At 34.8% G+C, this 14,891-nt stretch overlaps 1 protein-coding gene across 1 annotated transcript in view; it reads left to right on the top strand.

Annotated features, from left to right (window-relative positions):
- The first annotated feature begins 841 nt into the window (after positions 1-841).
- The window catches only part of PUM3 (pumilio RNA binding family member 3), a 56,112-nt gene continuing 42,062 nt past the window's right edge, over positions 842-14,891 (top strand). The window contains exon 1 of the mRNA XM_074282824.1: positions 842-914. The gene's annotated coding sequence lies outside the window, so the exon portion shown is untranslated. The remainder of the gene's footprint in view (positions 915-14,891) is intronic.

The following is a 14,891-nucleotide window of genomic DNA, read 5'->3' as shown; positions in this document are numbered from 1 at the left end:
AGCATCTTTTATCATCTTAACCAATTAGATAGTTGTGTTAATGATTTCTTTCTTCAATAAATGCCTTAATATTCTTTAATCTATCCTTTGGAGAATAGCTCTGATTCTTATAAATTTGTGTAAGCCTTTTAAGCTTTAGATCTGGGAGTCTAAGGATCGGGTTCAAATTCTGACTCTCATTCATTAATTGTGTGACTTTGGGTAAAGCATTTATTCCTATAAATTTCAGTTTCCTTTTATAACTGTAAAATAAGGGAAAGGTCTAAATAATTTCCAAGGCTCTTTCCAGCTTTCGGTATGATTCTACATTTAATTAAAAAATTTCCCCCGGTTTTCCTTCTTATTCTGAATGCATTATTTTAGGTACATAAAGATTTTGTCTACATTTGATTTTATCTATTTTGTCTCTTACAGTTTTCTCCATTGGCTTTAGGGGGTTTACTAATTGGCTTATTTTATAAATTTTTATTTAAAAATCATATGTTATACTCACTAGGTTTCCCATTATCTCTCTTTTATTGACATAAGTACCCAAGAATATCAATATGTCTCTGAGTATATTACTCATCCCAGAAATTCTGATATACTGCATTGCATTTTTTTTTAACAAAAATGTTTTCCCAGTAATTTTCTATTTGTGAATCTTGGAAAAAACCACAATGAATTTTCAGATGACCAAAAAAGGAATGGAGAAGCATAGTGAGCAAAGTAAAATGCAATATTTTTTCCAATGATAATCCATGTGCAAGAACTGATAGGAGGAATATAATTAAGGAAATGAATAATCCAAAAAAGAGGCTGGCCAGTTACATGACAAGAACAGATAACAAACAACTATGTATTGCAGTAAACTTAAAGGAAGGCCTCTAGCATGCTTAGTGGGTGCTCTCTGAAGATTCCATGGAAGAATGTGGGTAAGAAATCAAACAGGCTGAAAATGTACAGATGGGTTGTTGTCTATAACAATGAAGGGAATATTCATCTATGTGCTGATGTTCTTACTTCAGAAAATACTTGAGTATGATCATTTTTGATAATCCAACCAAGTGGTGAAATTTGGCCAGTAAGCCAAATTGATAAACACATACAAAATTCTATGGGGGCAAGTTGGTCCTTTTCCCCCCTTCCTGATATCCAATAGAGAAAACTAGATAACTGTTGACTTCTACATTGGAAAAGGAACTTAGACATGAACCCATGAACTCATGGCTCTCTATCTTCCTTCTCCCTCAACTTGAATTAACATGAAGTTATGAGCACATGGACTTCATGTAAATTATGTTGTGTCTTTTATTTCTTGCTTTCAGTGAATATAGACTGGAGATTAAAATGATTAAGTTGTGACCTTGTGAGTTTTAAAAAATTAGAAGTTGGCTATCATTAGACACAAATACATATATTTATACATACATGTATGGCAATGGATGTATACATACATATATGTGTATCTATATCTATGTAAATATAGCTGTAAAAGTGTAAAATACCATTCAATATTTCTATTTATCAGTTCTTTGTCTGGATGCATATGGCATTTTCTTTCATATATCCTTTGTAATTAATTTGGTTATTTATGATAGTCAAAATGACTTATTCACTCAAAGTTGTTCTTGTTATTATTGTATAAAATGTTCTCTTGGTTCTGTTCATTTCACTATTCATTATTTCATTTAAGAGTTATGTATGGAATAGTTTTACATACATATGTATATGTATACACACATACATACATATATTTGTATCTAATCATAGCCAACTCTTAGAGGGAGAGAGCAAATGGGGGAAAAGTTACATATTATATATTTAAAAGGAGATTTGCAAGTTCATATATAATGATCTTTTTTTTCTATGCTACTATGTTATAGAAATGCTTGTTTTACTTCCTAAGTTTAGAATAAAATAAATTTAATTTTAAAAACTGTCAAAAGATCCTCTGGAGGTTTAGGAGCTAAAGTCCACAGTATAGTTTGTGTACAACCAAGCTTAATCCACAATTTAGAAGAATGGCTATGATCTAGTCTAATAGTGAATTGATTCCTCATCAAAGAGGTCCAGTCCTATCAGCAAGGAATTAATTCTATCCATTGATATGCCACATTTAGAAATAAACTTAATGGAACCTTTTAGCAAATGCTTTCACTCTCTCCAAAGACCTAGGTGGTCTCTATGCTATCAGTATTTTGGGACATGATTTGTACTTCTTTCCTCCATCTTCTTAGTAAGTATCCCTTTTTTAAAAAAAATAGTTTGTTAATTGGTTAAATGAAACTGAGGACCTATGTAAGAGAGATATTGTAACTAGTGATTGATATTAGTAAAATACATCAGGGTAGGAAGTCAAGCTGTACCATTAGAGAAAAATCTTTAAGGATACTCCTAAAATCTTGGGGAGGAAAAAATGTATATTGAAAGAGGATGTAGCCAGCATTCCTCAGGAACCCAAGTCAAGTACAGTAAGAGTCAGAATAAATTATTCACAGAGTTTATAAGGACATATATTGTAGGACATGATCAATTTTCATGAAAGCACCATCATGCAAGTTTGAATAAAAATTTCCCTAATATATCTGTTAACTAATATGGAGTTATGTATATGAATTTCATTTTTTTCTGCATTCTCCGAATTTTAATATTGTGTAATAGATAGATAGATTGTGTAAAAGATAGTAATATTTGAAATCTCTTATTGTCTTTCTAACCCTTTTTGCATTTCCTTTAATTTTTCCTTTAAGAATCTAATTGCTATGCTTTTTAGTGGATAATTTAATACTTGAAAGTGTTTTATGGAACTTTTAAGCATGAAATTGTTTCTGTATTTCTTTTCATTTTTTCTACTTTGAATTAAGCTTTGTCCAATTCATGAATATAATTCCTGATTCTCTAAGTCAAATGAAACATGGTAAATATTAATCTATTTTCTTTCTAAATCTATATGTCAGGACTTTTTTGATCTGTACATCTCCATTTGACAGTTACTACCCCAACCTGACATCACTGTGTATTTATTTTCTATACATCCTCTATTTACTGATTTATGAAAAATTATACTACAGCAATAGAAAGCAAGATCTTTGAGGGTACTCACTTTTATATTTGTATTGCCAGAGTCAAGTAAAATCCCTGGAACAAGGATACAGTATATAGAATTTAAAAAAAATTACTAGAGGAAATATTAACAATGGGGAGTTAGAAAATGTCACTGGGGGTGGGGAGGGAGAAAGCTAGTTATTCCAAGAGGGTGAATGAGGAAGAAGAGCATTCCAAATATTTAAGAACTGCCTATACAAATAAAATGAAGAATTAGATGGAATTTCATGTTACAGCAACGCTAAGGTCAGTTTGACTAGGATACAAATAGTGTATAAAGGAAAAGAACATGTAACTACCCTGGAAGGAAATTGTGAAAGGTTTTAAATGTTGGAAACGTTAGTATTTTTTTTTTCTAGAGGCAACTGAGAACCACTTGATCTTCTTCAAGGATGTGGTGACATGGTCAGACCCACACTTAAGGAATATAATTTATCAACTCAGTGTAGGATATATTGAAGAGGAAAGAGACTAGCTGCAGGGAGACCAATTAGGAGGATACTGCAACAGTCTTTGGGAAAGGTGATAAAGGCCTAAAGGAAATGCATTCTGGCAAGAGGAAGCCTTTCAAGAAATACACTTGAAAAATAAAGATTCATAGAGAGTTAAAAAGAAAGCTGGAGCAAAATCTACTATGCTTCAAGTGAACTCAAAAAAGCAAGGGTAGAAACATTTCATTTGAGGGCAATACCAAAAAAAAAAAAAAAAAAGACATTTTCACGGGGAAACTACATTATGCATAAAGGCATCTTAGATAAGTCAATATCCATACTTAAATGTATTATATATGCAGATATATAATATGTATACATATATACAAGTGTGTATATATTAATCGAATTTCAGGAGAAAGAGATTAAAACTATAATAATTTGAGACCTGAACATACTCTTTCAGGCCAAGACTATATAATAAAAAAGACAAATAAAAAAGAAATTAAGGCTCTTAATAGAACTTTAGAAAAGTTAGAGACAACAGATTTTAGCAATTACTAAACAGGAAGAAAAAGGAATTTATCTTTTTCTCAACTGTGCATGGCACCTTTATAAAAAAGTGATTCTGTATTTGGGCATAAAGACCTCCCTGATCCCAATGCAATAAAAATTATATTCAATAAAGGATCTTTGAAAACAAGATTTAAAATTAATTGGACAATGAATAACTAAATTCTAAGTAATTGATGGATCAAAGAATTTATCACAGAAACAACAGGAAATCTGGTTAAATAAAATTATAAAGATGAATAATATATGAAAACTTCTAGGATGATCTAAATCAATCCTTAGGAAAATATTTAATATTTCTAAATTCATTCATCAACAACATTGATCAATAAATTGGCCATGCAATTTTAAAAAAAAGCTGGAAAAGCAAAAAAAATCAATAAACCCCAAGAACCAAAGGTAAAAATTCTGAAAATCAAAGAAAAAATTAGCAAAAAGTTTTAAATGTCATTTTACTATATAGCATGTCTTAGCAATGCAATCATTTGAAAACACAAATTATGTCCCCTTTAAATCCTGTGCATTTGATACATTTTTATAATACTATCAATAGCAATCCTATATGATTAAGGCAGTACACTTAAATACTACTTTTTTTTTTAGTAGCAAGATAAAGTAAAATATTTTCCTCATTCATTTTTGGCTGTGTCATTAGATTCTAAGTTTTAATTCAAAGCAACACCACTGGCAAACAATAAATTCCATTGAAACAAACACATTATATCATAATATTCTTCTTTTATGTTATTAAAAAAATTAATCTGTTTCCTTCACTATCTTACCTAATCCCATCACCTCCTCCTGCACTGAGCAATTAAAATAAAATAGCTCAATACATGCTTACAGGGCCCATCAAAATAAATTCTCTCAGGACTATATTCAAAAATACATGTCTCCTATATTTCAAAAGTTCATAAAATGATATAAGAGTTTTAAAGTCTTTCAAAATTATTTTTCAACATTATATAAATTGTGCTCCTAGTTTCTATTCACTTTGCTTTAGATCAGATCAAAGGTCTTCTCACTTAAGTCTGAAACTATCCATTTTATTGTTTCATTGCTAAATACTACAAATCATTTAGTCATTCCACAATATGAGGATACTACCTTAGTTTAATTTTTGGCTATCACTGAAAGATCTGAAATAAATATTTTGTACATATAAGTCATTTTCCTCTTTCTTTGATTTCTTTGAGAGTACTGAAAGCAAAAGAAACAAACAAAAAAAAAATCCAAAACATTGAATTGAAAAAAAATAAACAGCTCTTAGCAAAATAAACAGTTAGCAACTTTGATTTTAAAACCAAATGCAAATATTTATCAAAATATGAAAAAGGAAAATTCATAACAATTGAAAGTAATAAAACATCAGAAATTGTGCCAATAAACTGATAATGTAGTTAAAATGGATATTTACATAATATAAATATCCAAGTTTTTTAAAAACAATTTAAATACCCCATTATCAGAAAAAAAATCCATTGAAACAAACACATTATAAATATTCCTTTGTGTTATTAAAAAATTAGTTTGTCTCTTCCTCTATCCTACCTCATCCCATTACCTACCCCTGCACTGAGCAATTAAATTTTTTAATTAAAAAAAAAATACTCTCAAAGAGAAAAAGAAAAAACTAGAACCTGGTGGATTTACACATAAATTCTATTAACTAAAAATATAATTAAATGAACATTATATAACTATTTTGGAACAATATGAATAAAAGGAATCCTTCAAAACACTTTCTATGAGAGCAATATGCTTTTAATATTTAAACCAAGAGAGAAAAAGTAGAAAAAGAAAACTATAGACCAATATAATAAACAATGACACAAAAATATTAAATATTAGCAAAAACGATACAATGACTGAAAAAGTCTGAAACTAAGACCAGATAGGATTTATATCAGGAATATGGAGTTGATTAATTATAAGGAAATTTATAAACATAATAGGCCATTTAAAAATTTAAATAATTTAAAAACACAATTATGTTAACAAATGCTGAAAAAGCTTTTTTTCCCCCCTCTGAGGCAATTGGGGTTAAGTGACTTGCCCAGGATCACATAGCTAGGAAGTATTAAGTGTCTGAGGTCATATTTGAACTCAGGTCTTCCTGACTTCAGGATACCCTCAGAGAGGGGTAGTGCCTAGTAAACCATCTAGTGACTGAGGGAAAAGAATGATCCTTCTGTAGTTGCTTGTATATCGATCTAACAAAAGGGGCAGCATCTAGTAAGCTAGGCTGAATGGGGGCCCTGGGATTGCCGGAGTCCTTGCTAAATTAAGTCAGAGTCTAAACCTGTGATACCAATAGACTGCCCCTTGGGGAATAAAAACTTAAGAATCAGGAGAAAACTCCCTAAAAATAAAGGGAGAGATAAAAGAAAAATAATAAAATGTTGTTGCTCTATATGGGGAAGACAGTTCCAGGGCTAATTGAGTATGTTACACTTATATGTGTATGTAAAAGCTGGAATAGGAGATTTCTCTGTGTGTCTATCTGTGGATGTCTACTTTGCACTTTGTGTTCTGTGATAAAAGTTAACAAGCTTGTGAGAAATAAGAATTCAGCCTCTGTGTTGCTATCTTAGAGAAATACCTGGCTAAAATGCTGGAATTCATTCAGAATAATAATTCTTTCAGAGTTGCTCAACCATCCTGTGCTACCACCTTGAAACTTTAGTCTTTCTTTGTTTACAAAAGAGAAGAGATTTGTGTGAATTAGGAAAACAACTAAAAGGTAATTTTGCTTGAATGGAACATCTAGGTAGGTTTTAGGGAATGTTAAACTTGTGATACAGATTGGTTCTGTTCTATCTGAATTGATAAGAAATGGCTTCTTTCTGAGATTGTAGAACCCATATTTGGTTTGTTATCTAATACTCTGAATGTTATTAGAATATGAACAGAAAATGTGCTAAAGAACCTGTTGTATATATTGTATTTAACATGTAAGTTAACATATTTAACATGTATGGGCCTACTTGCCATCTAGGGGAGGGAGTTAGAGGAAGGAGGGGAAAAGTTGGAACAGAAGGTTTTGCAAGGGTCGATGCTGAAAAATTACCCATGCATATATCTTGTAAATAAAAAGCTATAGTAATAATAATAAATAAATAAAATGTTGTTATCAGCTTTACTAAGTCAGTAAATGTAATTTAGGAGATTGGATTTTTCCACCCTTGCTTATGAGTTAGAGGGTTTTGACCATGAATTTGACCATTTGGCTGTTACTTATGAAAATTCTAAGATTATTCATTATGTCAAAAACTACAATTGGCAATTATAGTGTGTATAGAACAAGAGTAAAAAGGAGATTTAATAGTTACTAGAATGGAGAGGTCCTCACTCTGTAAATTAGAATATGTGATCCTTCAGAGCTAAATTCACCTGAAGCTTTGAGTAATAAGATTTGCTATTTATTTGAGATAAAATCTCTTGGGACTGTAGCTGATATTATTTGGAGTTTTAAATTCAAGTATGATTGTCTGATAGATCATCAAGCCAGTAAGCCACCATCTGAAAGAAATATGCCACAAGCTACTCAGAAGAATGTAATCCTAAATTGTTACAGATGGAATTTGGTATCAGGGCAAGATTTATGAGGACAACTTTGGCTTCTACTTAAAATGGGATCCTTCTGGCTCAGTTCCCCAGTCTTCTTTTGAATAAGAATCCACCTGATTATTCTTGAGTATGGCTATAAGGTGGAATTGTTGCTACATAATTAATTAAAAACTGTGACATTTACCTGAAGTCAAATAGAGCTAAGGATGTTTTATCCTGTCATGTATGTGTTCTCAGACTAAGGTCTGAAGGGCCAGTTTTGATACTATTATAACCGTGTCCCTGCTTTTTCCTCCTATGGGGATTACTGCAGGACTTAAGAAGTTAGCACATTTTCCTGTTCAAACCTGGACTTTGCCCTTTAACAATTCATGGTGGTCTTGTTTGGGGGACAACTGGTAGAAGCAAATTTTATGGTGCATCCTCATAACATTCAGTAGGGTTTTTCCTACTCCCAATCTGTATTCCATGCACGACACATTATCCAAGATAATTAGAATAGAGGGCCAGGCTGCAGGATCTATCAAGTTAATAATTCTTAGAAATCAAAAGTAGGCCCTTGTTGCTGTGGAAGAACCCTAACAAGGATACTGATAAAGAAGATATAAAATACAAGATGAGGGATTGAGTGTGATAAGTAAATACTTCTCAGAGTCCCTAGGATAAATTTGTTCAAACTTTAGGCCTGTTTCATTTACCAAAAATCATCTACCTTAAAAACAAGAACTCTGAGTCCCTCTCCTTTGAATGCTATGGTGAGACTTTGCCATATCAACAGGAATTATACCAAATAAGGTTATGAATACTTTTGTGATTTTGTATTGGTTAATTTCTGTTTCCTTATTTTTTGTATTTTGGGTCATCTAGATTGTGAGCCTGCCCCTTCCATCACTAGCATTGGAAGGGAGCAGTGAGTAGGGAAATCTCTGAGTTAAGGGTATAAAATGTGGTGTTCTCCTTCTTAAATGTTCCTCTCCTGGTCTCACTACTTGTTAGGAGAGAGAAGACCTTCTTTTGAGACTGCAATAAAATTGCTTTCTTCTGTCACCTTGAGAAATCTCAATTATTTGAGTCAGTGGTCTTTGGGAGGATGGACGAAGGGAGGGTAAGAGGTAGGAAGAGATGAAGGAAAGACTGAGAGAAAGAGGGAGGGAGGAAGGGAGGGAGGGAGGGAAGGAGAGAGGGAGGGAGGGAGGGAGAGAGGGAAGGAGAGAGGAAGGGAGGGAAGGAGGAAGGAAGGAAGGAAGGAAGGAAGGAAGGAAGGAAGGAAGGAAGGAAGGAAGGAAGGAAGGAAGGAAGGAAGGAAGGAAGGAAGGAAGGAAGGAAGGAAGGAAGGAAGGAAGGAAGGAAGTGTTTGGGACAAAAAGACCTACCCAAATTGACTACTCAGAGATCACTCATAGAAAGAATTATTTATTAGAATCTCGAGAAGCAGACCCCATCCTGGTCTGCAAGCAAAATTTGACATTAGGATAGGGCCAGAGCCTTGAAAATCTTACAGCTTTTATACATTTCAGACAAAGGACCTCCAAAATCCCACCCTCTATATGTTGTGATTGGTCATATAAGTCTACTGTTCCCCTAGTTGGTCAGTGGAATGTAGTAGACAAGGCGATATGCAGCTTCTTTGGCCACGTTGAACAATGGGATGTAGTCCAGGCCTTATCTAAAATCACGTAACTCTGGAGAAACCAAAACTGAAGCCTATAGGCTTGATCTACTTTAACTAACAGTCTCTGATCAATATATGCTGTAAGTTCTTCATCTTTTCTCACACAATCCTCCCTGTTATTCATAAACATATTTGTGTGTGTGTGAATGTGTATGTATATGTGTGTGTGTGTACATATATATATATATATATATATATATATTTCCTCATGAAGAACTTACATTATAACCAAATTCAATTAACATTTTTACACATTGCTTGTTAATCTCCTCATCTGGATCATCACCAGTTTGTCCTCATTATCCCCTAATGAATGCTGGTGGACACAATTAAGCACTGACCCATCATTACAAATAATATTTAACTTGCCCCATCTGTTTCTATGCTCACCATAATCTATATCTACCCCCTCTGGTTGAAGAGTAAAAGTCCATTCACACTTACTCTCTCCCATCCATGACCCTGCACCTGTTTGATTTAGGCAATGCCCCATTAAGGTAACCCAGATCAATACCACTATCAAGATTTTACATGCACAGTGCATCAGTTCCTTTTCAATGTTTGTCTCAGTTCGTTTCTATTCAGTTTGGAAGTCCACACCCTCGGAGTGTCCACAGATCCTTTAATTCTGGTTTACTGAGTCCCCCCTCTTTCCTGTGTAGCACCACTGTGTCTGATGTCAAGAGGATCTGGAACGGTCCTTTCCGGCTCAGGGTCAGCTTGTCCTCCTTCCACATCTGAACCAGGACCCAGTCTCCAAGCTAGAACTTATGTACTGTGAATCCTAAGGAAGGAGTCTGAGCAATAAGCCCTTTTAGTTGTTAAGTTTTCAGATGTTGCAGTAAAAACATGGCATATTTCCTTAAAAACAAATCCTTGTTTCAAATATTGGATCCAAGGAAGAATTTTGAATCCGTTTTAGATAAGGGTGACCATACAATAATTCATAAGGTGACAATCCTACATCCCTTCGAGGTTTTGTTCTAATTCTTCTTAATAAGGCAAGGGGAAGGCACTTGGTCTAGGGCAATTGTGTCTCTAACTCCAATTCAGTCAGTTGCTATTTTAATTTCCTTATCCATCCTTTCCATTTTACCTGATGAGGGTGGATGCCATGGGGTGTGTAAATCCCATAATATTTCTAGAGCTTGGGCCACAGATAGGAGGATCTTAGCCATGAAATGGATGCCTTGGTCTGAATCTACCTGTACCACCACCCCATACCTCGGAATGATATGCTCAAGGAGTACTTTTATGACTGCTGAGGCAGTTGCCCAGACAAGTGGGAAGGCCTTCACCCATAAGGTCAGATGCTCCACTACGACCAACAAGTATTTGAGACGCCCCATTGATGGCACTCGATAAAGTCCTCCTGTGTGCTTTGGAAAGGCCTGATACCAAGAGGGCCTTCCTCCTTTTTGGACTTGTCATTGGGCCTCCCTATTCTAACAAACACGACACCTGCTGACCAGTTGCCTATTGTGTACAAGCCCGGTGCCACAAACTTAGTCAGCACCATAATACACAGGCTTTGGGCACCCCAATGACTGCCATGATGTAATTGATGGAGTACATATCCCATACCTGCTGTGATCAGTACCTCTCTGCCGTCAGGGAGGAGCCAGTGCCCCTCTTTATCCTCCCGAGCGCCAAGACTTTGGATTTCCTGCTTCTCTTCTGGGGGTAAGGGAAGGTGGAGACATCTGAGGCAGAAATGCCAGAATTAGCACCATCGTCTCTTCCATACTTACAAATTCCTCTTCTCCAGCCCATTTCACCTCCTCATCTGCAAAGCAGTTTCCCCTTGTCTCAAATGAATCTCCTCTTTGGTGCCCCTGCACATGAACCACTGCAACGTTCTTAAGTAGCATAAGATTAGTCAAAATTTTAGTGACCAATAGCCTGTGTGCCAATCCCTTATCTTTACTGTTTCCATTCTTTCTCTCAAGTAATTTACAGGATCCAATTTCTTTTTCCCTTCACTTATACAATGACCTAAATATTTTACCTCACATTTCACAAATTGCAATTTGTCTTAAGAAATTCTTAGTCCCTGTGCTCCTAAATAATTTAACAAACTGATAGTGACTTGGACAAGGTCACTCTTTTTCCTCCCTGCCACAAGAGGATCATCTACATATTATAAGACTTTTGACAGTAAGAAATTTATCCCAGACTGTTCACACAATTCTTATATACCCAAGTAGATGTTCCATAAATTGAATATTATACCAGTCATTTTGCTTTTAAAATACCCAATACGCAGAAAAATGCCAAACTACATATTGTCCATAACAAAAACATTTTCAAAAAGACAAAGGTAAAAACTATTATCCTTGGAGTCCCTTTAAATAATTGGCATCAATACAGCTAATTAAAACTTCCTATTTTCACATAAAAGAATCTGAAAAGTTATTTAAAACATCAATAAAACTTTTTTTAGATAACCCTTTCGAATTATATATCACATTTCTGATCATATTCTTTAAACAAGAAAACCATTATGTATCTAAAGAAACAAATGTTCAATCAATTAACATCTTCTAAGAGCAGCCTGTACCTTTAAATGTTTGCTTTCTTCAGCCAAAAGTGGCTTCAGCTTTCCACTGCTGCTCTCCCCCTACAAAAACACATCCTGTCTCACAACTGACTTTCTGTGGCTACCTTTTCCAACCAGTTCCTTCTTTTTCCCACTTATTTCTTCTTGAAATCATTTGCTCCCACTAATTAATCCTTCTTAAATCACCTTCATTCTCTTGTCCCATCTCCCTATCTCTCTCCTCCCAATGCCTACTTGCTCAAACCTTCTTCGACATACTTTAACCCTTCTATTTAAACTATTAATTGCTTTTGTAAATCAATCTCTCTTGTACTTTTTCTTTAAATCACCTTTTTTTTTAACTTTAAACTTCAAGATTCACAATTAATTTTGAACCAAATTTCATATGACTTATAATATAGTTTACAAATTACCCAATACTTTTAAAAAGTAATATGCCATTTAAGAAGGGAGATACAAATACAACCACGGGTAAACTACAGGCATTTTGCTTAATAACATGTATTTCAATTTGAAGTCCAACCAAATAAAAAAAAAGAAAAGTTTTTCTCTTCAGTTGTAAAGGCCACAATATTCAAACAATTCTTAAGATTTTATCTTCTTACTTACGTGAACTGATGCTGAGTGAAATGAGCAGAACCAGGAGATCATTATACACTTCAACAATGATACTGTATGAGGATCAATTTTGATGGAAGTGGATATCTTCAACAAAGAGAAGATCTAATTCAGTTCCAATTGATGGACAGAATCATCTACACCCAGAGAAGGAACACTGAGAAATGCGTGTAAACTGTTTACATTTTTGTTTTTCTTCCCTGGTTATTTTTACCTTCTGAATCCAATTCTTCCTGTGCAACAAGAAATTCGGTTCTGCACACATATATTGTTCCTAGGATATATTATAACACATTTAACATGTATGGGACTGCTTGCCATCTAGGGGAGGGGGTGGAGGGAAGGAGGAAAAATTCAGAATAGAAGTGAGTGCAAGGGATAATGTTGTAAAAAAAATTACCCATGCATATGTACTGTCAAAAAAAGTTATAATTATAAAATTAATTTAAAAAACAATGTTATCCTCTTAATAAATCTAACATGTGCAAGGCAACAGTAAAATTATTTCAAAATTATTTCAATTTCATTTCAATTTCAAAATTATAGTACCTCTTTAAAATATAGTAAGTTCCCAAAACTCTTAATCAAATGTTGCAGACAAACAATTATCAAATTTACCCTTCTTAAACTTTCTGTTCTCTAATTCCATGAAAGCAAATTTGCTAATAATGATTTTTCTTTCTTCTTCTGGGAAATTTTTTTTTCTTTTTAGTAGTATGCCTAGTTTTCCCACAGGTCCAACAGGCCAGAGAGCCCTGTGTTCAACTTTTTACCTTTCTTACTCTATTTTTATTCCTCCTTTCCAATATCTGCAACTTCTTGTAAAGGGCTAGAACTGAGCAAATGCACTTGGATAATGGAGCACGTGAGACTAATTGCCAGTTGGACAATTCTCTATTAACATGTTTGAAGGATGACCCTCCCCAACTATTCTGTGTTGGCTGGGTCAGTGGGTGTGGACAAAGAAGGGGAAGTGAGATGAGTGGGTGGAGTAGGAGGAGGAGATTGATTGGAGAGAGAGTGGAAGGAGGTGTGGAGATTGCTAGATCTAACCCCCTGACCACGACCACAAAAGACCAAGAATAAAGACTTTTGATTATCCTGACTCTGGCTGATTCTAAGTGATCCAGGGTCCCGACAACTTCTTATTTCCAATCTTAATGCATATGCCGATTTAAAGTTATTTTAAAATTAACCAGTAATTTAGTTTGTGAAATTTCCTAAAATCTATCTAGCTATTCCATTCAAACTTCTTTTCTTTAGTAACCCAGGAAAGAGTTAAGCACCAATCCTTGCTTTACCTTGGGAATTTTTTTCTCTGACAGGAATCCACAAGCCTGAGTTATCAGTAACAGGGCTCCTTGTTTACAGGAGTGATAACCACTGTTCTTCTATTTTCTCAAAACTTTCCAAACTTTCAATCTCTGTTTTTATTTTTCCCCTTCTCTCCCTCCTCCCCCTTGTCCCCACAAAGCTGAAACTGTTAGATAGAGGTAGAGTGAGAGAGAGAAAAATATTTTTCAAACTTCTTTTTGTTTTACCTGAGCCACTCTGAAAGAATTACTACTCTGAACGAATTCCAATTCCCACAATTCAGCCTGATATTTTTCTAAGCCTGTAACCCAGAGGCTGAATTCTTATCTCTTAGGAGCTTGCTAACTTTTAACACAGGACAAAAAGTGCAAAGCAGACAAACATACACACACACACACACACACACACACACACACACACACACAGGCAGAGCTCTATTTTTCTAGAATTCCCTAGGATTTAGAAATACCTAAAATAAAGATTCTTTGTCTGATAGGCTGATAACTGGTGGCCCTGCTTCATCTTACTGTGAATTTTAACTTTATTTTCCTGATTTCCTGATATAAATTCATGGACTGCTTCTACACCACCCTGGACTCAGTCCCGGTTTTTGGGAGAGTTCTTCCCTCCCTCCTCCCCACAGCCACCTGAGCGCTTTCTTAGGACAGTCCTTTCCTTGGAGTCTAATGCAGTCCCAACATAAAAACAAATTTAGGAAGGCTAATCCCTCAGAATCTCCCTCAGCCCAGCCAGTAGACCCCCAGACTCCCAAGAGCAGGTACTTCAAGTTTACATGTGTAAATATCTTTCAGGCTTGCAGTGCCAACTATCAAGACTCCACTTATGTCAATCTTCAATCTTCAATTCTACTTTCCACTGATTATCTCTACCTCAAGTCATTGTCTAAGAGGGGAGGGAGGCTGCACACACAGAGCCAGAGACCATGGAGAAAACTGCTCTGTGGGAGCCTGTCCCTGTCCGGGGTGCACAGCCATCTCCCCCAAAGACTCCATTCCAGAGAGCCCTCAACTGTTTGGGACAAAAAGTCCTACCCAAATTGACTACT

The sequence above is a fragment of the Sminthopsis crassicaudata genome, chromosome 1 (genome assembly GCF_048593235.1).
Source record: "Sminthopsis crassicaudata isolate SCR6 chromosome 1, ASM4859323v1, whole genome shotgun sequence".
NCBI classification, from domain to species: domain Eukaryota; kingdom Metazoa; phylum Chordata; class Mammalia; order Dasyuromorphia; family Dasyuridae; genus Sminthopsis; species Sminthopsis crassicaudata.
Note: the sequence above shows the minus strand (reverse complement) of the source record. Positions and strands in the feature narration are given on the sequence as shown.